The 21636-nt window shown below is 46.1% G+C and overlaps 1 protein-coding gene across 2 annotated transcripts in view; it reads left to right on the forward strand.

The window, feature by feature from the left end:
* Nucleotides 1-21636, forward strand: part of GALNT18 (polypeptide N-acetylgalactosaminyltransferase 18) — a 351559-nt gene that overhangs the window by 223123 nt on the left and 106800 nt on the right. The gene's annotated exons all lie outside the window — the stretch shown is intronic.

A 21636-nucleotide genomic window follows, 5' to 3' on the forward strand; every position in this document is an offset into this window, starting at 1 on the left:
GTCTGAGGTTGAACACATCATGATTTCCTGATTCTCTTCTGGGTTTGCAAAGGATCCAGAAGCATCCTTTTTCCTGACGGAATGCGGTTTGGGGACCTGCAGTGGGTCAGATGGAGACCCTTTGAGAGTCTCTAGCCTGGCGTTTTGTGTCCTCCATGATTGGAATCCAGCCTTCCCCTGGTCTCATCTCACTACTGCCCTCCTGTGTCCCGTATCCAAGCACTGCCTACGTTCCTGCCCAGGCCAACCCTCTGCCATTAAAGATCGGAGCACTTAGCCCCGCTCCTGGCACTAGAACCAATTCTGTTCATAGTTGGGAAAATTTAACACTCTTTAGATCGGTAACTCAGTGGTGCATACTCATGGCACTGTCCCAATAGAAAGAGATTGGCAGGAAATGGAACAAGAGCTAGACACATGCCCCATCACCATCCAGCCAATTAGAGTCAAGGCAGGATTGGCCTGGCGACAGCACAGACTTTCCTGGTGACATCAAAGCTGGGAGTGAGAAGCATATTTAAGAATGGAAACAAAGTGAAGGGAACCCTAGAGAGCTCCTTTGCCCCTTTTGCCATGTGAGGACACAGCAAGAAGACAGTGGCTGAGGAGCCAGGAAGAGTGCCCTCACCGGACACTGGATCTGCCGGCATCTTGATCTAGAACTCCCCAGCCTTCAGAACTGTGAGAAATAAATTTCTGTTGTTCTTAAGTCACTCAGTCTATGGTATTCTGTTGTAGCAGCCAGAGCAAAGAAAGACACCTTCGTTAGACAGGGCATGCATTCTCTGGTTTGCCACAGTCCTTGATTACTCACATTTTGAGTTTGCAACCTTCCTCAAGGATATGAAGGAACACTTTGTCTAATGATCATTGCATTAGCTATCTATTGCCATGTAACAAATTATACCAGTCTTAACAGGTTAAAGCAACAAATGCATGTTACTGCACACAATGTTGAGTGTCAGGAATCCAGGAGTGTCTTAGCTGGGTGGGTTTGGATCATGAGGTTGTAGTAAAGATGTTGGTTGGGGCTGTAGTCATCAGAAGGCTTGACTTAGGCTGGATGATCTGTGTGGATCTTTTCTCATGACATGGCAGCTGGCTTCCTCCATAGTGAGTGATCCAAGAGAGAGTGCCCAAGCTGGAATGGTTTTTATGGTTTAGTCTCAGAAGTGAAACATCATCACTTCCACTGCTGCCATATTCTATTTATTAGGAGCAGGCAACTAAGTCCAGCCCACACTCAATTAAATAGAAATAAAGCTTCATTTTTGAAGATAAAAATATTTTAAAAACCTGTGTATATAACTACCACAATCATTAAATTGGATAATGCACGTAAAGTATTTATTGCTATATACTTAACATATAGTAAGTGCTCGATAAATGTTACTTGCAATACTAAGAGCTAGCACCTATTGAGTATTCAGTACCTGCCAGGCACTCTTCTAAAAGCTTTACCTGCATTAACTCTTTAACAACTCTGTGAGTTGTTCTAGTATTGTTCCTAATTTATAACATAAATCGTACACCCAGTGAGGTAGAACAAATTGCCCAAGTGCATACATTGTAAGTGGGGTTGGGATTTAAACCCTGTTAGTGAAGCCCTCAAAAATCTGTCCATTTAACCATTATACTGCACTGACTCTCAGAGTTTCATATCGTTACTGTTTGTAGTCATTCTTGCTGTTGTTGTTGTTTACATGTGTTTCTGACCTGCATGCAGCCCTAGCCTGTTAAAGAAATGTGATGTATTTATGGACTTGTTCTGATAAAAACTATGCTGGGCCGAAGAATCACAGGCACTCAAAACCCACCCCTTTTCAATCTTGATCCTTGTTCTTTGAATAAAGGTGAACCTCTTAAAGATGGCTTTCAGGGCCTTACTTTGGGCTACTAGAACAAACTACAATAGACTGGGTGGCTTAAACAACAGACATCTGTTTCTCAAAGTACTGGAGGTTCTGTGATCAGGGTGCCAGCATAGTCAGGGTGTGGTGAGGGTCCTCTTCCCCGTTGCAGAAAGCACCTTCTCATATCTTCACATGATGGAGAGAGAAGAAGCTCTCTCATGACTCTTATAAGGGCATTAATCCCATTCACGACCTCATGAATTCTAACTACCTCTCAAAGGTCCCACCTTCTATTACTATCACATTGCAAGGGTAGACTTTCAACAGATGTATTTTGGGGGAGCATGTTTGTCCATATCAGGCCCTTTCTTTAGGGTTGGCTCCACCTTCCCTTCAGCTCCAGCTCCATCTCACTCCTGTGCACCTGCTATCCTCTGCCCTGGCTGCAGAGGCTTCCTTCAGCTTCTCTTAAGCACCTCCCTCTGTCCATTTTCAGGATACTTGTACATGCTGTTTTCATGTGCCTGGGACATTGTTCTTCCGCTCTTAAGAAATCTTGCCTGTGCTTGAGTTAAGTCCCATTGTCTGTAGTATAAATAATCATTTTCCTCTCATTGGGTTAAAATCCCATGCGTCCATCTGGTTTTCCAACCTTTTCTTCTCCATACCAAAACTTCCTATTAGTTCCGTGATAACCCAGTGTCCTGTGTTGTGGTCACCTGGGCTGGGAAACTGGAGCTTCTTGGGATCAGTCAGGCACTCTGTTTTTGTTCATTTTTAGCAGTGTAGTTAATTGCCCAGAGCTGAAGCCCGACTGCCTGAATTCATATCCTGGTTCTGCCACTTATGAGCTGGTGACTTACCATAAAGCCTCTGAATTTGGTTTTCTCATCTTTAAAAGAGTGGGGATTAAAGGCTCTTTCCTATAAGCTTGTTGGGAGGAGTAAATGAATTAGTGAAAAGTGCTTAGAAAGTGCTTGCTGCCTCATAGCCAGTGTTTCCTATGGTGACTATTTAGCCCTTTCCTCCACTTCACCAGCTACCCAGTGAGCTCAGGCAGAGCTAGCCCAAGGTAGTAATGCCCAGAGCAGGGGTTTATCCTAGGACCTCTGAGGTTTAGACAGAAAGGCAGTGGACCCAGAAGGAACACACTTTGGCAAAAGACATATACAGATTTGAATCAAGCCTCTGCTACTTATTAAGTATGCAATCTTGAACACATCGCTTAACATCCCAGTTTTCTCATCTATAAAACGCAAATACCAATAGCTCCTCTCAGGGTTGTTTTGAAGATTAAATAATGCGTATAATGTGTGGAGCACTTTAGTGAGGGAACATAGCAGTTATTTAATAAATGTTAATTTCCTTCCTCTTCCCTTCAAATCGCACATTAGTCTCCCAGGCATGGATGCAAGAGGCTGAATGGAAGCTGAGGGGCTGCACTTTCTCTCCGGCATCTCATACAATATGCCATTGGCCCCAGTCAGCGGCCCCTTCTTGTTCATCTTCTTAACTCTGTTCTTACAGAGCCCAATCAACTGCAATTTTGAATCTCTTTCTATTTTCTTTCTATGCCCTTTTAAAAATATAAGCCCTTGTGGGCCGGGTGTGGTGCCTCATGCCTGTAATCCCAGCACTTTGGGAGGCTGAAGCAGGTGGATCACTTGAGCCCAGGAGTTCAAGAACAGCCTGGCCAACATGATGAAACCCCATCTCTACTAAAAATACAAAAACAATTATCCAGACATGGTGGCAGGTGGGCGCCTGTAGTCCCAGCTGCTTGGGAGGCTGAGGCATGAGAATCACTTGAACCGGGGAGGTGGAAGTTGCAGTGGGCTGAGATGGTGCCATTGCACTCTAGCTTAGGGAACAGAGTGAACCCTGTCTCAGACAAAAAAAAAAAAAAAAAAAAAGAAAGAAAAAAAAAGGTCCTCAAGAATTCTCCAGGTCCTAATTATTCTGGGTTTCCTCCCTTTTTCTTCCTGCTTTGGATCATCACTGGTTATACAAGCAGAATTTTGATTTTGAGAATCTCCTCCCAAAGCCTACAATCCACAGATTTCTTTCCCATTCACTCTTTGACGTCTGTCTACTAAAACCCAGGCTCTGTGAATACCTGGCCTCCCCTTCTCTCTCAAGCAGGCACTGTGAAAAGGCACAGGCATTTCCCTTACAGTTCCCAACACTCCACTTCACCACTCAATTCTTTGTGGGTGATAGGAGTTGATAAGCCCAGAATACCAAAAAGCTTTGAATAGAGCCTGCCTGCAGAGTCCTAGGAGAACCATGGATGGTCTCTGGAGACCTCCTAAATGCCCCGAAAAAGGCAAAAGGGGGTCTGTGTATGTAGGTGTGTGTGTGTCTGCACACATTTGCCATGAGGGTGCATTTGTTCACAGGAAAAGACTCCTAGGTTTCCTCTGACTCTCAGAGACCCCCCCCCCACCGCCAAGATGCACAGGGGAGAGAACCATGGCATCATTCTCTCCAGCCACTGGGAGAGGAAGTTATTAGCTCAGCAAGTTGTCAAGCACCCTGCTTTGACTGGAATGAAAGCCTTTCCTTTGGCAGCAAAGACCCTCCCTATTTGCCTCCCCACTGATGTTGCAGTGTGGGCCAGAAATATAGCCTCTCTCTCCCTCCATCTGGTCAAAGTGCCAACTGCAGATTAGAGATCCAGAGCTCTCACCTCTGTTCTTCTTCCCTTTTGACCTCACCAAACACTTTCACCCTTAGATTAGGTGGTGTTAATCCCTACTGCCCCCAACCACACTATTGCCCCAGACTGGAGTCCCGCGTGCAAATCTTTGCAATTGCCGTGAGATCATCCCCACGCTTGGCTTCTATTTTCTTTGTTTGTTACCAAGCTGTCCGTGTTGCTATGTAGACTTCTGAGGAGGGAAGTTTTGTTTTCAGATCCCATCTGGATAGTTTCCTCGTCTGACTCATCGGTACCTCCCACACGTGAATTCTTTCTCCATCGTCCCTGCAGCTCTCTATAGTAACCCGTTTCATGCATTTCTCCTCCCCCCACTGCTGATGACATCACTTAATCTCTAAGCAAACTCTCTCCCTCACCTTTCGAAATGTTGCCCTTCTTGATCCATCTCTTGTGGATCCCAGGCCAGAATCGAGAAAGCCAAACACTGTTTGCGAACACCACTGACAGACCCAGCCGCTGTTGTGCCAGTTCTTTGCTCTTTCAAATTCGGTGAGAAAAAAGCAATGAATGTATCACGCAGCTATCCGAGTTCCTCGGTTTCCTGCCCAGACTTTAAAGACTTTCCTCTCTAACTCTGTGGGACTGTTCAGCCCCATGGGGATCAACAACAGAGGGAAGTGGTTGTTGCTGGGTAAGGCTCAGCCGTACCCCAGGAAAATGGCACCTCTCCCACCTGGCTGTGTCCCCCCTCCCTCTCCCCTCCCCATCTCCACCACTTAGCAGCAGCCAGGAACAGCTGTCCTTGTGCCCGCTGGTTCTGAGAGTCTCTTTTTAATTAGTTGACATCTGCATCACGGTCATGGTCAGTGTGCTTTGCCTACAGAAGGTCTAGCTTTCCCCTCCTGTTTCCCCAGCGTTTCAGAGCCTGCTCTCCATCCTTTGTGCCATCTTCCTTTATCCAGAGTGAGGTCCCCTTTCTTCATTTCAGCTCTGCTGCCTGTTTCTGTCCTGCTGGTCTTTCTCCCACTGGGCCTCCTTCCTTCTCTCTTTTCTTTGCATCATTCCCTCCACTCTGCAGGGAGACACCTTGTTGAAAGTGGTTTTTTAGGTTCATTCACCTCCCCTTCAAGAGCAGTGGCCACTTCTATTTGCCACACATCAATTGGCCCTTGCCTCACGCGGGAACACCTAAAGCTCCCTGAGGTCCCTGACGTTGCCTCCTCACCATCCTTATAGGCTCTGGGTCTCAGTTTCCCCATCTCATGGGATCATTGTGAAGACTAAATGAGCAAATGTGGGTGAAGCCCCTAGCACAGGCCCTGCTACATATGCAGATTAAATGAGCTGATACAGCTGAAGCACAGGCCCTGCCACACAGTGGGCACTGAAGCAGGCCAAGGGCACCTGTCTCCTTTCCTTCTTCCTGTTTCCTCTTGGCTCCTCTGCTCCTGGTTGGACACGATCACTTCATTACCAATCATCAGGCTGTCCTCTGTGGCTCACTTGGGCCAGCAGCATTGTAAACTTGTCATAGAGGCATGGGGACCCCAGCCGTGCCCAACATTCCAACTGTGGGACCTCACAAGGCCCAGGTTGACAGGGCCTGAACCTTACTTACGGATGGGTGCCTGGCACTGTGTCATCCACATTTTTGCTGAATGAGTGAATGAACATTCAGGAAAGATGATAACCCCAGTTCTGAAGCTGGAGATAACTCTGCCTGATACTGCAGGGCTGAGTCTATGTGCTGAGTTGTCTTCAGACTGGGTCCCTAACAGCGTGTCAGACCCTGCTCCCTGGCTGGGCCAGCCCAGCCTCTCACCTGGGTGGTCTACGAGTCGCTTCCATGGTGAGAGCATCAGGCCTGGCTACTCTAACTCAGAATGTTCAGGGGAAGTGAGGAACCCATTACAGTGCCAGGGAAAGCCAGGATGTAGTCAGGAAGGGATCAAGAATCAGGGCAGAGGACCAGACCCAGCCTGTCGATACCACCTCAAATTGCATCTATCCCTATCCTGGATACTGTCTTGAGCAACGGGCCAGGGCCCTTGTTAGAGACCTAGTGAGGCCATGATTGAGGCTTGGAGCTTAGTGAAGAGCCCATGACTTGTGTTATTTGGGGGGAAACAACATAAAACAAAAACCTCATCTCCTTAGGTTTCTAGAGTGGGCCAGTTCCTTCTGCTGCTACAGTAGAGTTTTTAATTAAGAAATTGATGAAAAGTTCTTCCTGACATTTCAGTTCATCTCTTGGAGACCTTTAGGTGGGAGGAATCCAAACAAAGCTTCCTTATGACTTCCTAATGTTTTTCGGCCCGTCTTCTAAGGCCCTCACTATCTCTCTACCACTCACTTATCCAACCTCCTCTCCCAAATTGAATTTGTGTCCCTACACTCAGCCATAGGCCACATCTGTTACTCCTTCCCAAGCATGCCATGCACATCCATGCTTCTAGCCTTTATGCATTCTGTTTTTCTACCTGTGATGGTTTTTTAATGCCCCCTTTATCCTCCTAGGAAAGCCCCTTCATCCATCCATTGAGACAAATGCAAATAACATTCTGTAAAACTTGCCCTGAACCCCCTACAAAGGTTGTCACATCCTGCACTGTATTTTCATAGCACCTTGTGACAACTACTTTTAGAACATATTTCAATGCATTCAAGTTACTGGTTTAATTCTTTCTTCCCACTAAACTGTGAGTTTCTTAAGAGGTGGATACTGACTTACTCTCGGTCTCCACCACTTAACATCAGGCCTGCCACACACCCAGTGCTTAGTAAATATCCACCAGTTGAACACATGAATGAAAGGAACACAAACAGGGCATGAAGTGAGAAGGAGCAATATTTTTTATATTTGGGGGCATGTCTATCGGGGAAGTAATATTTCTTGAGTTTTCTAGAGTAAATCTCATGAGAGGACTATGATGATGTATGTTCCTGAAATAGAGTGATCTGGAAAAAATCAATAATGCTGAAAGGCACGGCGAGAAGATGGGCTGACAGTCTTTGGCAGTCTTTGGAGGGCAGCTTCTGGGCGAGGTTGTCCATCCCACCTGTCCTGAGCTAGCTGTTGATGTTCCTCTACTGGCAGCCCATGTCTGGCATTCTGATAGGATCTCGAGGACCCGGGTCTCTGCCTTTGGTGGCTTTAAAGGAAGAGAAAAGCATATGCAAGAAGAGCAAGGAAGCCCACATGGCCTGAACTGGGGCCTAGAAACAGGCTGATGTTGGCAGTTCATGTTGAAAGCTGGCAAGGACATGCCTTTAGCTTTAGACTCTGTGCTTAAAAGCAAACAAACAAACAAACAGAAAAATACACAAGGTTTCCAGAAGTCATTTGTTTTTCTACATTTGGGGTCTAGCAGCAGTCTAACCAGACTCAAGCAGTTAGTAAACTCTCAGCCCACTTAGGAGCCCCAGAACATGGACAGTGGCCCACCTGGGACCAAAGTCTGGATTTAAGAGTCTCCCTCAATACCAATCCCTTCCAGTCCCATCAGCAACTCCAGGGCTGATAAGAAAGGTTTTGTCCTGGGGGGCAGTGCTGGCCCACCCCACACCCAGACCCCATGGGTGCTGTTTCAAGTCTGAGGCTGGGCATCCCCAAACTGAAGGTCGGCCCCACCCACTTTGCTGCTGGACTGCCTGCTCCCATTGTCTGGACATGCCCTGCCCTGCCTTCCCACGCTTTCTACTGTTGGTTTCAGTGACCCCCCAGGAGACTGAGCATGCAGAGGTTGTAAGAAAGGTCAGCAGGGACCTTTAGGAGGAAAGATGGCAAAGTCTGACTGACCTGCCCCATGATCCCTGGGATGGAGCCTACTGTTCCTTAGCTATATGACTGTAGGAAAAAATCTTAGCGTTGCTGATCCTCCATTTCCTTATGTTAGGATGGCTATGGTATCCATAATAATTAAAAATAAAATTTAAAAAATGGCTGTAATGCTATTGAACTTGCAGAGTCCCAAAAGGATTGAATGGGGATTGTGTGTGAAACAAACCTGGTGAGCCCATGTTCACCATGTGTCAGAACCTGTGCCAAGTGCTAAAAACTTCAGAAAGAAGGTTCCACATAAACAGTGACTTTTTTTCTTTTTTCTTTTTGAGAAGGAGTTTTGCTTTTGTTGCCCAGGCTGGAGTGCGATGGCGTGATCTCGGCTCACCACGACCTCTGCCTCCCGGGTTCAAACGATTCTCCTGCCTCAGCCTCCCGAGTGGCTGGGATTACAGGCATGTGCCACCACGCCCGGCTTATTTTGTATTTTTAGTAGAGATGGGGTTTCTCTGTGTTGGTCAGGCTGGTCTTGAACTCCCGACCTCAGGCGATCTGCCTGCCTCGGCCTCCCAAAGTGCTGGGATTACAGGCTAAATGATGACTTTTTAACTCCAAGGTAGTTCTGAGGCTTACCAGAGGGCCCATCAGCTTTTTTCTGGGTATTTTCCAGAGAGGTCCTCAAAACCTTTATATGAGGATTTCTGTCCCATGTGCCATGAATCCATGTAGTCAATAAACCTCTACTGAATGCCAGGCTCCGGCTGGGCTCTCCGGATACAGAGAAAGGTAAAACCATAGGTCCCTCCTTAAGGAGCTCACAGTCCAGTGGAACATTCAATGCACAATGAGGGATACAGGGCCAAAGGGCAGAGGAAACCAAAGAAAAACAGTACTAAAGTCTTCCTGGAGGAGTATAAATGTTGGTCATTAGAAGCATTGAGCCAAGACATGACTCATGCACTCATTCATTCTTGCAATGCATGTTTATGAAAACAAAACACACGCCTGTGGCACCTCTGCCACGTGCCAGGCTTGGTGTAGCAGATCTGTCAGGGCCAGGGTGTGGCTCCGGCCTTACCTCTCAGGTGTGCACAGTGCTTCCAGTTGCCCAGATGCCTGCTTCTCTTTATCTGGGGGCTTTCTTCAAGCCCTGGAAGGTTGCTCTGCCTTGCACAGGACAGGCTGGATGTTCTGGAACTTAACCTGCCCCTGGAGCAGTCCTTAACCAATGACTGCTGGGATCGATAGATATATAAATACCCTGGCCCCCTCTTCCTAGCCTCATTTTGCACATTTGTAAGATGGGCCTAAGAGTATAAAGGTTCCTGCCTCAGGGGATTGCAGTGAATGAGAAAAAAGATAGCATTAGCCTTCCTTTATTTTTTCATCTGCCTTAAATCAGAAAGTGAGGCTGACAAGACATTTGTTAAGGGCCTTGTTAAGAGGCTAACAAGACATTTGTTAAGCACAAAGCCTGGGTGGATGCTCATTAAATGCACCCTCTTGCCCTTGGTCCCATAGACAGGAAACGTATTAAGAACACGGAATTTAGAGCCAAAGTGCTGAACTTAGAATGTGGACTCTACCACTTGCTAATTTAACCATGCCTCAGTTTTCTCATCTATAAAATGGGTTACTAGTAGTACTTACCTAATAGAGTGATCATAAGGGCTAAGTGGCAGTACAAATAAAGATCTTAGGAGTACCTTGCACATAGAAATCACTGTTAAGGGGTTGTTAAATAAATAGTTGCAGGTTGAGACGGGAAGGGGTTGGAAATTGAATTGGAGTGGCTAGGTGGTAAGTGGCGCTTGAAGAGCAGCAACTGTGTCCTGCACCTGGGGAAGTCCCACGGCAGTTTGCTGCAGGGCTGGTTTTCTCAGAAATGCAGGACAGAGGGTGAGAGCTTGCACCCAGCCTAGGGACCTTCCTTTGGAAAGTAGGAAGGGAGCAAAGGAGTTCAGACTGATGAGTAGGTAATGGCACCAGCTGTGAAGCATTCACAACATGCCAGGCATTGTCTTTGGTCCACAGCGACCCAAAGAGGTAGAAGAGAGAACTGAGGCTCAGAGAGATTTTGTCTTGTGCCCAAAGTCACGGTAAATGGCAGAGCTGGGAACTAAATTGAGGCCTGTCTCTCCCTAAGCCTCTGTTCCTACTGTTCTACTTGACATATTTCAATAAAGAAATAAAAACGGGAAGGCCAGGAGAACACTTGGGTTCTGCTTTGTCACTGGTCCTTCATGGGACTCCTCCCTTTGAGAATACATTGCTGGAAGGTGTTCTGAAGCAGAGAAAAAGGGCCTTCCACCTCCCTACTGACAAGATCAGGCTAGGTGTAAATACATGTGTGAAGCCCACTGGGTCTCCTGAGTCGTGAGTCAGCCAGGCTGAGGCCCCTGGTCACACAGCCTGAGCAGCAGTGATTTGCAGAAGTACGGAGCTGACATACAGCCTGTGGGAGGCTTAACTTCCCCCAGAGGATGCTCGGAGCTGCCCTGGAAGGAGCTGGAGCTCAGGGCCTGACGTTGGCCCTCACTGGTTGCCTGGTGTATGTTTTTTAGTCCCCTGTGTCTGTGCCCCAAGGAAAAACCAGTCCCCTTCTAGAGCTGCAGATGAGGAAAAGCTTCCTACAGAAGCTGAGCTGGGTCAGGGGAGGCGGAGGTAGCAGGTAGTGCAAGGGCACTCTGGCATGACTGAGCTTAGTGCATTTGGGAAAATGATGAGCACACAGTCTTGCAGAGAAGGCTGGACCAGGGTGTTTGACCTTGTAAGCCATCAACAATTGGTGGTGGGGACTGGGGGTAGGATGGTGGTGAGCACAGCCTAGAGTGATTACTCTGGCATTTACAGGGGCTTAGACTCATGGGATCTCAGAATCTCGGGAGTTAGTATTTAAGAATCAGAGACTCTAAAAATTTCAGAATTTTGAAATTTTGGATTCAGAATCATAAACTCTTGGGCTGTCAGTCATGAGATTTTAGGATCATCAAATTTTTTAGTTCGGCAGCACTCTAAACTCTAAGCCTTGCACAAAAGGAGAAGCCAGCATCAAAATTCAAGTTGGCCCCTGGCTTAACCGCTAAGGGCACTGGACCTTCCTGAGTGCTCACACATAGGGTAGGACCTGGACCTGGGCCTCCTGGAATTCCCTTTGCACAGTGGGACGTCCACACTGCTTGTTCTCAGCTCTGATATCACCTGCTATTAAACACTATCTGCCAGCAATTCTTCCAAGGCTTTGAGTTCTTGGCACGCTCTCCCTAGAAGCTCATGGGAGGACTCTTCTCGGTACTCCTAAGCTGGAGGAGCTGGGGCTGGAGCAGCGTCCACTCCTGCCTGGACATGGCTGACATCAATCACCTATCATGGCATTTTTAGTAAGTCCTGTGATTCCTGCTGCATACCCTCCTCAGAGTAGCAGGAGTAGTTCCTGCTCTGTAAGTAATTTCACAGTGTTTGGTTCATTGCCCCACCTTTACTTTACAGGAGTTTCCTCCTCACACAGTCCCAGGAAGTACAAAGGCGAGCTGGCCCTTTGCCAAGGTCATTTAGTCAGCAAAGACACTGACTTCTATTAGTTCATTATTCTCATTCCCATCTGCGAAATTACTCAAGGTGGACGAATAGAGAGCATGGAGTTACAGCCCTAGGGGAGGAGCTTCTGTTGAGCCTACAAAGCTGAGTCCTTCGGAAGGCTGCTTGACAGACTGGAAAAGAGCCAAGTCTTCAGAGGCAGGCAGGCCTGAGTTCGAATCCTGCTCCTTTCTTACCTTCTGTGTTGCTTGGAATATGTCCTTTAAAGTCTCTCATCCTTGATTTTTCCCATTAGCCATTTGAAGATAATAATGAGGTTATTATCTTCAGGTTGCCTGAGTTTGCTTTTCAGCTCTGCCATCTTCTAGCTCTGTGACACTGAGCAAATCCTTTAGCCTCTCTGGGCTGTGTTTTCTAATCTATGGAACAGAAATAGTCATGCTACCTACCTACCTTGAGTAGCATTATGGTTGCTGAGAGTTCTGAATGAGTTAATATATGAAGCAGGTTTAGAACAGTCCCCAGCACCTGATAAATTAATAAGCATTAGCTATAAATATTGTTTGCAGGGTGGTAACGAGGTGAGGCTCCTAAGTGGTGCACATCATATGTGCATAATATATCATTGTTGAGTGAATGAATAAAGGATGGATTGATCTGAAGTGCTGAGCACAGTGCACATTATGTGGTGTAGGGGAAGGGCCACAGAACTGCAGCCATTTGGCCCTGAGCATTAGACCAGCGCCGGGGCTGACCTGGACTATCCGAGCTCATCGTGCATATCCTCACCCAACTCTGCACATCTCTTCCCAACTCAGACTCAGTGGCGTCAGGCCGGTAGCCCAAAATCAGCAATGGTGGAAGCATTTATACCACAGGCAGTGGCAAACATTAGAACTCAAGGTTTTTTGTTTGTTTTATTTTGTCTTAATTTGAGAGCGAGAGGAAGAAAGGGAGACTGTGTTAAACTTTGGTTAGAACCCAACACATTCCTAACTGGCCAGGGAAACATTTTTCTATAACCTGCCACAGTCATCTTCAGAAACCAGTTTTGACCATTTTTTTACAGGATACATCATCTTAGGGAGAATAAGCCGTTTTGGCACTGATAAGGTGTTTGTGGGTTTTGAGAGCCTGGTTTTGAGAGACCCCGCTAAGTTTGGAGTGCATATTCCTTGTGGGTTTTGGTGGCCATGAATGCCCTGCTGTGACACCAAAAAGTAGACTTTAAAACAGATGGGTGGGGCCTATTAGGTGGTAAATCTGGGACTTTCTGTAACTTGATAAGGCTGAATTAATGTTTGCAGCTTCCCAGGAAGATTGTAACACTGTGTGCCTGAACCCTGCAGCCTGAGTAAGGGAACTATTTAAGGCCATTCCAAATCTCCCTTAGTATCAATCGACTTTGAAGAAGTGCAGCTATTAAATGAGCTGGACAAAAGTGCGGCTGTTAAGTGTAGCAGACAGAAGAATGAACCTCGGGGAAGGCATTTGTAAACTGCCCAGGGTTTGAAAGCTTGTCTGGAGTGATCTTCAAGACAGAGGAATACACACAGCAATGCTGCCCGGAGCTCTCTGGGATCCCAGCTGCCCAAGCCAGGCTCACCATCATTCGTCAGCAGGACCATCTGTGTCCTGAGCCCCCACTCCAGCTCCATGGAAGTGGGGACGGTGACATCTGTTTTTATTTAATTTTTAGCTTCTCATGTGATGTGATGTGGATGATCAGCTAGGTTTGACGACCATTGCATCCTTATAAATAATCTCTCTTTTAAAATGTGTTGACATAGCTTTTGTGTTTCAATGGCCCTAAATGGCTTCAGAGGAAAGCCAGTTAATCTTCTGATCTGAAAAAGACAAGCCACTTTTCACTTGGAAAGGAATAAACACACTTTTAATCTTTAAATTAGCACCACTGGAGACAAGCAATTAATTGCACTTGTCAGTGGGAGGTGGATTAGTGGGGGTGTGGATGGGGTGTTCACACTCCCCTCCTGGGCAACTGGAGGGATGGGGTGGCAAAGCTATAATGCAGGCTGGGCTTTGAGGAACAGCATTGAGCTAGGAAGGAGGCGTGTGGCCAGAGTGGAACAAAAAGCCGTGGCCTCTGCAGAAGGCAGCTGGGAAATGACAGGGGACAGTCCAAAACATCAGACCCAAAGATGGCCATGTAGAGAAACAAAAAGCAGCTGGAAAGGGAAGGACCCGCAACTGAAGGCAGCAAGATGGAGCCAGTGGGTTTGGAAGAATGAAGACAAAAACTACCTGGGCAGGTGTGAGGGAGCCGTTTTCACACTGCATTTACATCCTTCTGTTAAGGGCTGGAACCACACATATTAGGCAGGAGGTGCCTTTTTCTACTCCGTTATAAAGCCCAAGCCAAATTTGGCCCATCCATGAGAATCTCACCGGGAGAGTCTTGTTTGAAATTCAGATTCTCTGGTCGCACCTCAGATCTACTGAATCAGACTCTTTGTTGGGATGGTACTCTGGAGCCTGTGATTTAAACAAGCTGATTCTTATGCAGGCCAGCTTCTTATTCTTGGGAGACAGGATAGAGTGTAGAGGTGGAGAGTATGGACTCTGGGGACAGCCTAGTTGGATTTAAATCCTGTCTCCACCGCTTGCTACCTGAATCACTTTGTGCCTTAATTTCCCTGTCTTCAAAATAGAACGATAATAATAGGAGCTATATCTAGGGTTGTTGAAATGATTAAATGAGATAACATATACCAAATACTTAGAATAATGGATAGTATACTATATTTACTGTTTTTTCTTTTATCCAATTAATGCAGAGATTGAGAGAAGAGAAAAATAGGGTCAATACTTTGAATTTAAGCCATCATACACACATCCATACACATTATGCGTATAGGTCAAGAGTTAAAATTTAAATGCTTTCAAGAACCAGGCAAGTGTGAAGCAATTGGTAGGGCCCTTGGTGACTTGGAAAGTACAACTTTCTTAGTGTGGCTTTCCCAGAAGCCAGGGAGATCCTGAGACAAGATTTGGGGCCAAGTCATTTATCTGGTAGATGATCCTAGAAAACTGATGAGGGAGTGGGGATGGGAGACAGAGAAGAGAAGAAAGCTAATACCATGGGCATCAATGAACATGGTACTGCTGTGGGGATCTAGATTCCATCGTCCTGGGAGCCACCAGGAGACTTGGAGACTCTGCAATGTCATCCCAACTGATAAGTGAGGAAGCTGTGTTATACTCATTTCCTATGTCTGTTGTAATGAAAGTACCACCATCTGGGTGGCTTAAACAGTAGACATTGTCTCATGCTTCTGGAGACATGAGAAGTCTGAAATCAAGGTGCCAGCAGGACTATGAGGGGGAATCTGTTGCATGCCCTTCTCCTAGCTTCTGGTGCTTTGCTGGCCATCTTTGGCAGGCCTTGGCTTAGAGATGCATCACTCCAGTCTCTGCCTTCCTCTTCACATGACTTCCTCCCTCAGTCTGCATCCAGATCTACTCTTTTTATAAGAATACCAGTCATACTGGATTAGGATCCTATCCCACTCCAGTATGATCTCATCTTAACTAATTATATCTGCAATGACCGTATTTCCAAATAAGGTCTCATTCGGAGGTATTAGGGTTTAAGATTTCAGCATATGAATTTAAGGGGATACAATTCGGCTCGCCCATGGGGTATTCATGCCTCAATTCCTCCCCCTAATTGATTGACAACTACTTCTGTAGATGGTAACTCCACAGCATTTCCTGCTTACTCTGCCTCTCTGCTATAATTTGGATGTTTGTCCCCTCCAAATCTCATGTTAAAATTTGATCCCCAATAGGCCAGTCATGGTGGCTCACACCTGTAATGCCAGGACTTTGGGAGGCCGAGGTGGGCAGATCACAAGGTCAGGAGATCGAGACCATCCTGGCTAACACGGTGAAACCCCGTCTCTACTAAAAATACAAAAATTAGCCGGACGTGGTGGCAGGCGCCTGTAGTCCCAGCTGCTGGGGAGGCTGAGGCAGGAGAATGGCATGAACCTGGGAGGCAGAGCTTGCAGTGAGCTGAGATTGCACCACTGCACTCCATCCTGGGTGACAGAGCGAGACTCCATCTCAAAAAAAAAAAAAATTTTTGACCCCTAATAATGGAGGTGGGGCCTAACGGGAGGCATTTGGATCATGGGAGTGGATCCCTCATTAATAGATTAATGCCCTCCCTGGCGTGGTGGGGAGAATGAGTGAGTTTTCCCTCTACTAGTTCCCATGAGAGTTGATATAAAGAGCCTGGTGCCTCCCCACTCTCTCTCGCCTCCTTGCTCACCATGTGATCTCTGTACATCCTGGCTCCCCTTCCCCTTCCACCATGAGTGGAAGCAGCCTGAGGCCCTCACCTGAAGCAAATGCTGACACTACACTTCTTATAAAGCCTGCAGAACCATGAGCCAAATAAACCTCTTTTCTTTGTAAATTACCCAGCCTCAGGTATTCCTTTATAGCTGCACAAATGGACCAATATGCTTTTCCTGTGTCTCTTCTACCACATGCCTTTTAAACATCCAGTAGCATGGAAATTCCATAAGGGCTGTGTCTTAGTTTGAGCTGCTGTAACAAAGTCCCATGGACTGAGTGGCTTATAAACAACATACGTTTATTTCTTTCAGTTCCAGAGGCTGGGGGTCTGAGATCAGGGTGCCAGCATGGTTGGGTCCTGGTGAGGGCCCTCTTCCAGGTCACAGACTGCTCACCTCTCATTCCATCCTCATATGGCAGAAAGAGGAAAAGAGCACTCTCTGGAGCCCCTTTTATAAGTGCACTAATCCCATTTATGAGGGCTACTGTGGTTTGAGTACTTCCCCTGCAAAATTTAGGTGTTACCAGTGTGAAAGTATTAAGAGGTGCGGCCTTTTCAGAGGTGAGTAAGTCATGAGGGCTGCTTCCTTGTTCATGAGATTGAGGCTCTTTAAAAAGAGGATTCTTGAAGCTTTAGGCTACCTTGCCCTTCTGCCTGCTGCCACTTGAGAACACAGCAAGAAGGCCCTCACCAGACACCAAGTGCTAGTGCCTTGATCTTGGGCTTCCCAGGCTCCAGAACTGTGAAGAAATAAATTTCTGTTCTTTACAAAGTACTCAGTGTCAGGTATTCTTAGTTACAGCAGTAAAAAAACAGGCTAATATAGTAGCTCCACCCTCATGACCTAATTAATCTCCCAGAGGCCCTACCTCCTAATACCATCACATTGGGTGTTAGGATTTCAATGTAATCAATTTGGGGAATAAATAAACACTCAGTCCATTGCAGACTGTCTTGTTTACAGTTGTAATCACAGCAACTAGATCAGTACCTTGTTGAGGTATGATCAAGGCATGCCAAAGATTATTACTCCATGAATAGACTAATAGTAAGTGTATTAATCTATTCTCGCACTGCTATAAAGAACTACCTGGGACTGGGCAATTTATAAAGAAAAGAGGTTTAATTGACTCACAGTTCCACATGGCTGGGGAGGCCTCAGGAAACTTACAATTATGGCAGAAGGTGAAGGAGAAACAGTCACCTTCTTCACAAGGTGGCAGGAGAGAGAGAGAGAGAGAGAGAGAGAGGGAGGGAGAGGAAGTGCCACACTTTTAAACCATCAGATCTCATGAGAACTCACTCACTATCATGAGAACAGCGTGGGGGAAACTGCCCCCACGATGTAATCACCTCGACACGTGGGGATTACAATTCAAGATGAGGTTTGGGTGGGGACACAGAGTCAAATCATATCAGTAAGTTCTCAATATTTGTTGAATGAATGAATGAATGAATGGGTGAATTCTCCCTTCATTTCTATGTCCCCAAAACCTAGAGAAGATGTGGGAAATGCTCATCTGAACCCTGAGGGAGAGATGAGGAGCTCTGCCCAGTTCTCCACAGCAAGCCTATGGGAAGGCAGTTTTACAAAATGCCTGTGCACCTGCCTTCCAAAGAGCAAAGCCCCATTAGGCATCAACTTTCAGATCCTTTAATTTCCTTTATGCGTGAGATCGGAATGTCTCATTAAGTACTTAAATCAGATTAACAGCCTCCATGCCAGACCCTTCCGGCTCAGCCAGCTAGTGGTTGTGGAGCCAACCACTTCTGATAGAAGCAGTGGAAGGGGGTAGATGAGGAAGGGAGAAGGGCTCTGTTTGACCAGGCTGGTGAATCCCCTGTGTTTCCTTGGCATCTAAGTCTGAAGAAATGAGAGCTGGCAAGTAGCCTGTCCTGAGCAGGCCCTGAGAGGAGGCTCCCCGTGGGGATGTGGAGAGTGGCCTGTGACCTCCCAGGAGTGAGTAGTGTTTCATCACTGCTTCTGGTAGTGCTGGTTTACAGAGGTCCCTCCAATGTCAGGAGATCAGGGATTTGTGGCCAGTAGGAGAGAGCTGAAGTAGCAACATAAGCAGGATGACACCTGGCCCCATGCAGGGTGCAAATTGTATTTCTCTGTCAACACGGGCTATCGACAGCTCCACCTTGACTCTAGATCTGGCAGAGTCACAGCAAGCAGACTCCCTGCCTCCTCTTTCTCCAACACATTAAAACAAGCACAAAATATACCTTCCCTTTTCCTTCCACAATTATACTCCTGTCCTAACCCACCAAGACACTTTATTAAATGTTATTTATAGAAATTTCAAAAAAATAATTAAAGATAGCTTGCATAGGGAATAAAAGGTAAAAGTCAATCAGCTTTTAAATTTGAACCAGAAAATCAAAGGTTTAGCAAAGATAGGGCAGCAAAAATCCTGATAAAATCTTTGTGATTAGTGATTATATTTGTCTTTGAGCTTCCTAGCATCCTTAGCAAGAAGGCAAATATGATGGGCTAGGTACTTGTGTTTGGCTGTAAGAAAAAACACAAGTTCAACTCCAAAAACACAATCTTTGGAGCTAAGAAGTTCTGAGAGATATTATATGTGAACATGTATGTGTGTGTGTTTATGTGTATATAAAATAGTTAATAGTCAATATATATAATATACAATGGACAATGTTTTGGAAAACAATTTTCCAGCCAATGCAGAAGATATAGTTCTTTCTTGCTTTGGCACTTAAGAAAGATTGAAAGAAAACATGAAAACCTCATTAAGTAAAGGTACTTTGCAAAGACAGAGCCAGTATCATCCAGGGTATTTCAAGGCATTTTGTTTCTTCTTTATTTTCTTTTTTGGATAGCAGTTGTTTGGTTGGGGCTAAGAGAATTCCCTCTTCTAATCAGCAGCACATGTTTGGGATGCAGCTAACTGGGGTTGGAATTTTTTTACTATCTGGTCCACCAGAAGCCTTTACTCCAGCTCAGTGTTAATAGAGCTCACAGGTACAAAGGGGCAAGTAGCTCCTGTAGGAAGCAAAGCTTTCCATCTCTTGCTGCCACCCCTCAAAGCTCATTCTTCCTCTGACTGCATGTCCTGTGCATCAGGAGTTCACAATCTTATTTTAACCCCAGCACCAGACCAGAACAATAGACAATGTTTATTATAGCCATTGTGTATAACAAACCATTCCAGAAGTTATGGTGTGAATCAGCAACCATCCATTGGCCCAGAATCCTGCAATAAAGTCTGGGATCACTGGGCAGCCTGTCTCTGCTCTACACAATGGTTCTCCCTGTCATTTGCGATCAGCTGGTGGCCCGACTGGGGCTGAAGGATCCACGAGGGCCTCATTCACCTGTCTGGGGCCTTTGTGGGGTGGCCTAAATGACTGGGCTGGGGAGGAGGCTGGCTGGAGCTTCCTTAGTTAGGGCAGCAAGAGAGCAAAAGCAAAAGGCCTGGAACTTGCTCAGGGTCCCTCCTGCTGTGTCCTGCTGTGTCACAGTCCGGCCCAGACTCAGTGTGTGAGGCAGCCATACAAGGATGTGAATTCAGAGAGGTGAAATTCATAGGAGACCATTTGGTAGCAATCATCCTCAGCCTCCTCCCATCAATACCTTAGTCACAGTAGGTATTGGCAGGAGTCAATTGGCAGGAGTCTTACCTGAGGGTTGAGGAGGGAGAGAAGGGGACAGGTATCCCTTTCATGGGGAAGGGAGGGGATTTGTATGAGGCCATTTAGTACTAGCCCACTTCTCACTCCAAGTTCTGTGTACTCAAAACTTAACTGCCACCATCAAAAGCCCAAATATCAGGCTTTATGAGCTCTATTTAAATTTTTCAAAAAGGATATATGAGAAATGGACCTTGGAAGTGATAAAACAGTAAATTTTTTAAGAAGCCTCCTGACAACGGTGCTTGAAGACCTTGTAAGTGTGAGACATATTGAGCTATGCTGCTCCATGGCCAATGTCCTGACATTTGTGAGACAGTGACCTCCCCAGGCAACTGCAGCAATCGGAGATCTTGAGGTCATTTCCGTATGCACTGCAGTGAGATATACAGCATGTCAGTGGCAGCCCAGAAGTCAGTCGAGTTTTCTCCAGGCTGGAATGAGGACACTAATAGCCCCCACCAGCCCTAGCTTAGGACAGGGGTCACACTGTTTAAAAGGATCACTTGAATGACAAGAAAGGCCATATGCTTATCACTTTTGCAGAAGCTGAAAACATAGAAGGGCTGGATGAGAAAGACATTGGGTAATGAAATCAGGGGACAAAAACATTTTGACATCCAAAGAAATAGTGGAAATCTTTAGAAAGGCTGATTAAATAAAAGTAAACATAAGATTCTTTGTTTTGACTCAAAGCAGGCACCCATATGTACACACACACACACAAGCACCTGCATGTGCACCCGCATCCACAGAGATGGGATGGAGGAGGCCTGACTTAGTAGCACCATGTAAAAATAATTTGTAAGTATATGTTAGCAGTAAGCTTAATTTGAGACAAAAGTAGTCAAAGTTGTTGTGACTTTAGATTATATTAATAGGAGCATAGATTCTAGATTAAGGGAGGTGATTTGTTTCTTCTATTATGTATAGCCCAGTTTACTTTAGAAGTGTTAGGTCAACTTCTGCATAATATAAAAGGGTTCAAGAAAAACTAACTTAATTAGAGGGAAGTTCAACATGATTAGAGAATTTGAAATCATGAAATATGCAGAAACACAAGGAGGAACTGAAGATATTTGACCTAGAGAAGTCCTTAGCAAGGACTTAAGAATGGGCTTCAGTTGTTATGTGGAAAGAGGGACTTGATCTGTCTTCTATGGCTCCAAAATAGGTCCCATTGGACTCATGAATGTAAGATTGAGGGACCCTGGCATTTGGAGGTCAGAAGAAGGAAGAACATCTAATAGTTGAAGAGGCCCTCTAAGGAATGGATTGCATGGATTTCCCTTTTACTGCAGGGGCTGGATGATCACTCATCAGGGCAGACAGAGGGGATTCACACCTTGGGATGGATGCTTGTTTCAAAAGGAACTTTAGAATCCTGTCCAGCCAACTATGAGGGCTGTCGTGGGCTCTTGCCTTAGCTGCTATGGAAAATGTAATGAATGCAGCGGCTGTGCCTTCTCTTGCTGAGGGTTCAGGGGTCTGCTGCTAAGGCCTGTTTCTGTTGCTGCAGGCCCCATTTACAGTTATGAAGAAGCAGAGGCATCAAATGCTTAGCCAGGTCCAGGACCACAGGCAGCAAACCAACACCAGCTACTGACATGGGCACAGCTTTTGGCCATCCACTTCCTGGAAAGATGGAGATCCAGGCAGAGAGTGGATCCTGGGCTAGGGTCTTGGCAGAGGGATCTTCCTCTGGGGGTTATAGGAGCACCGATGGAGGTGGAGACCACTAGGAAGGAGGTAGCCACGCTGATGATGGCTTTTCAAGTCACTAGGCCTGGTTTGAAAGTGGACTGTGCCACTCACAAGC

Source organism: Symphalangus syndactylus, chromosome 6 (genome assembly GCF_028878055.3).
Source record: "Symphalangus syndactylus isolate Jambi chromosome 6, NHGRI_mSymSyn1-v2.1_pri, whole genome shotgun sequence".
Taxonomy (NCBI): domain Eukaryota; kingdom Metazoa; phylum Chordata; class Mammalia; order Primates; family Hylobatidae; genus Symphalangus; species Symphalangus syndactylus.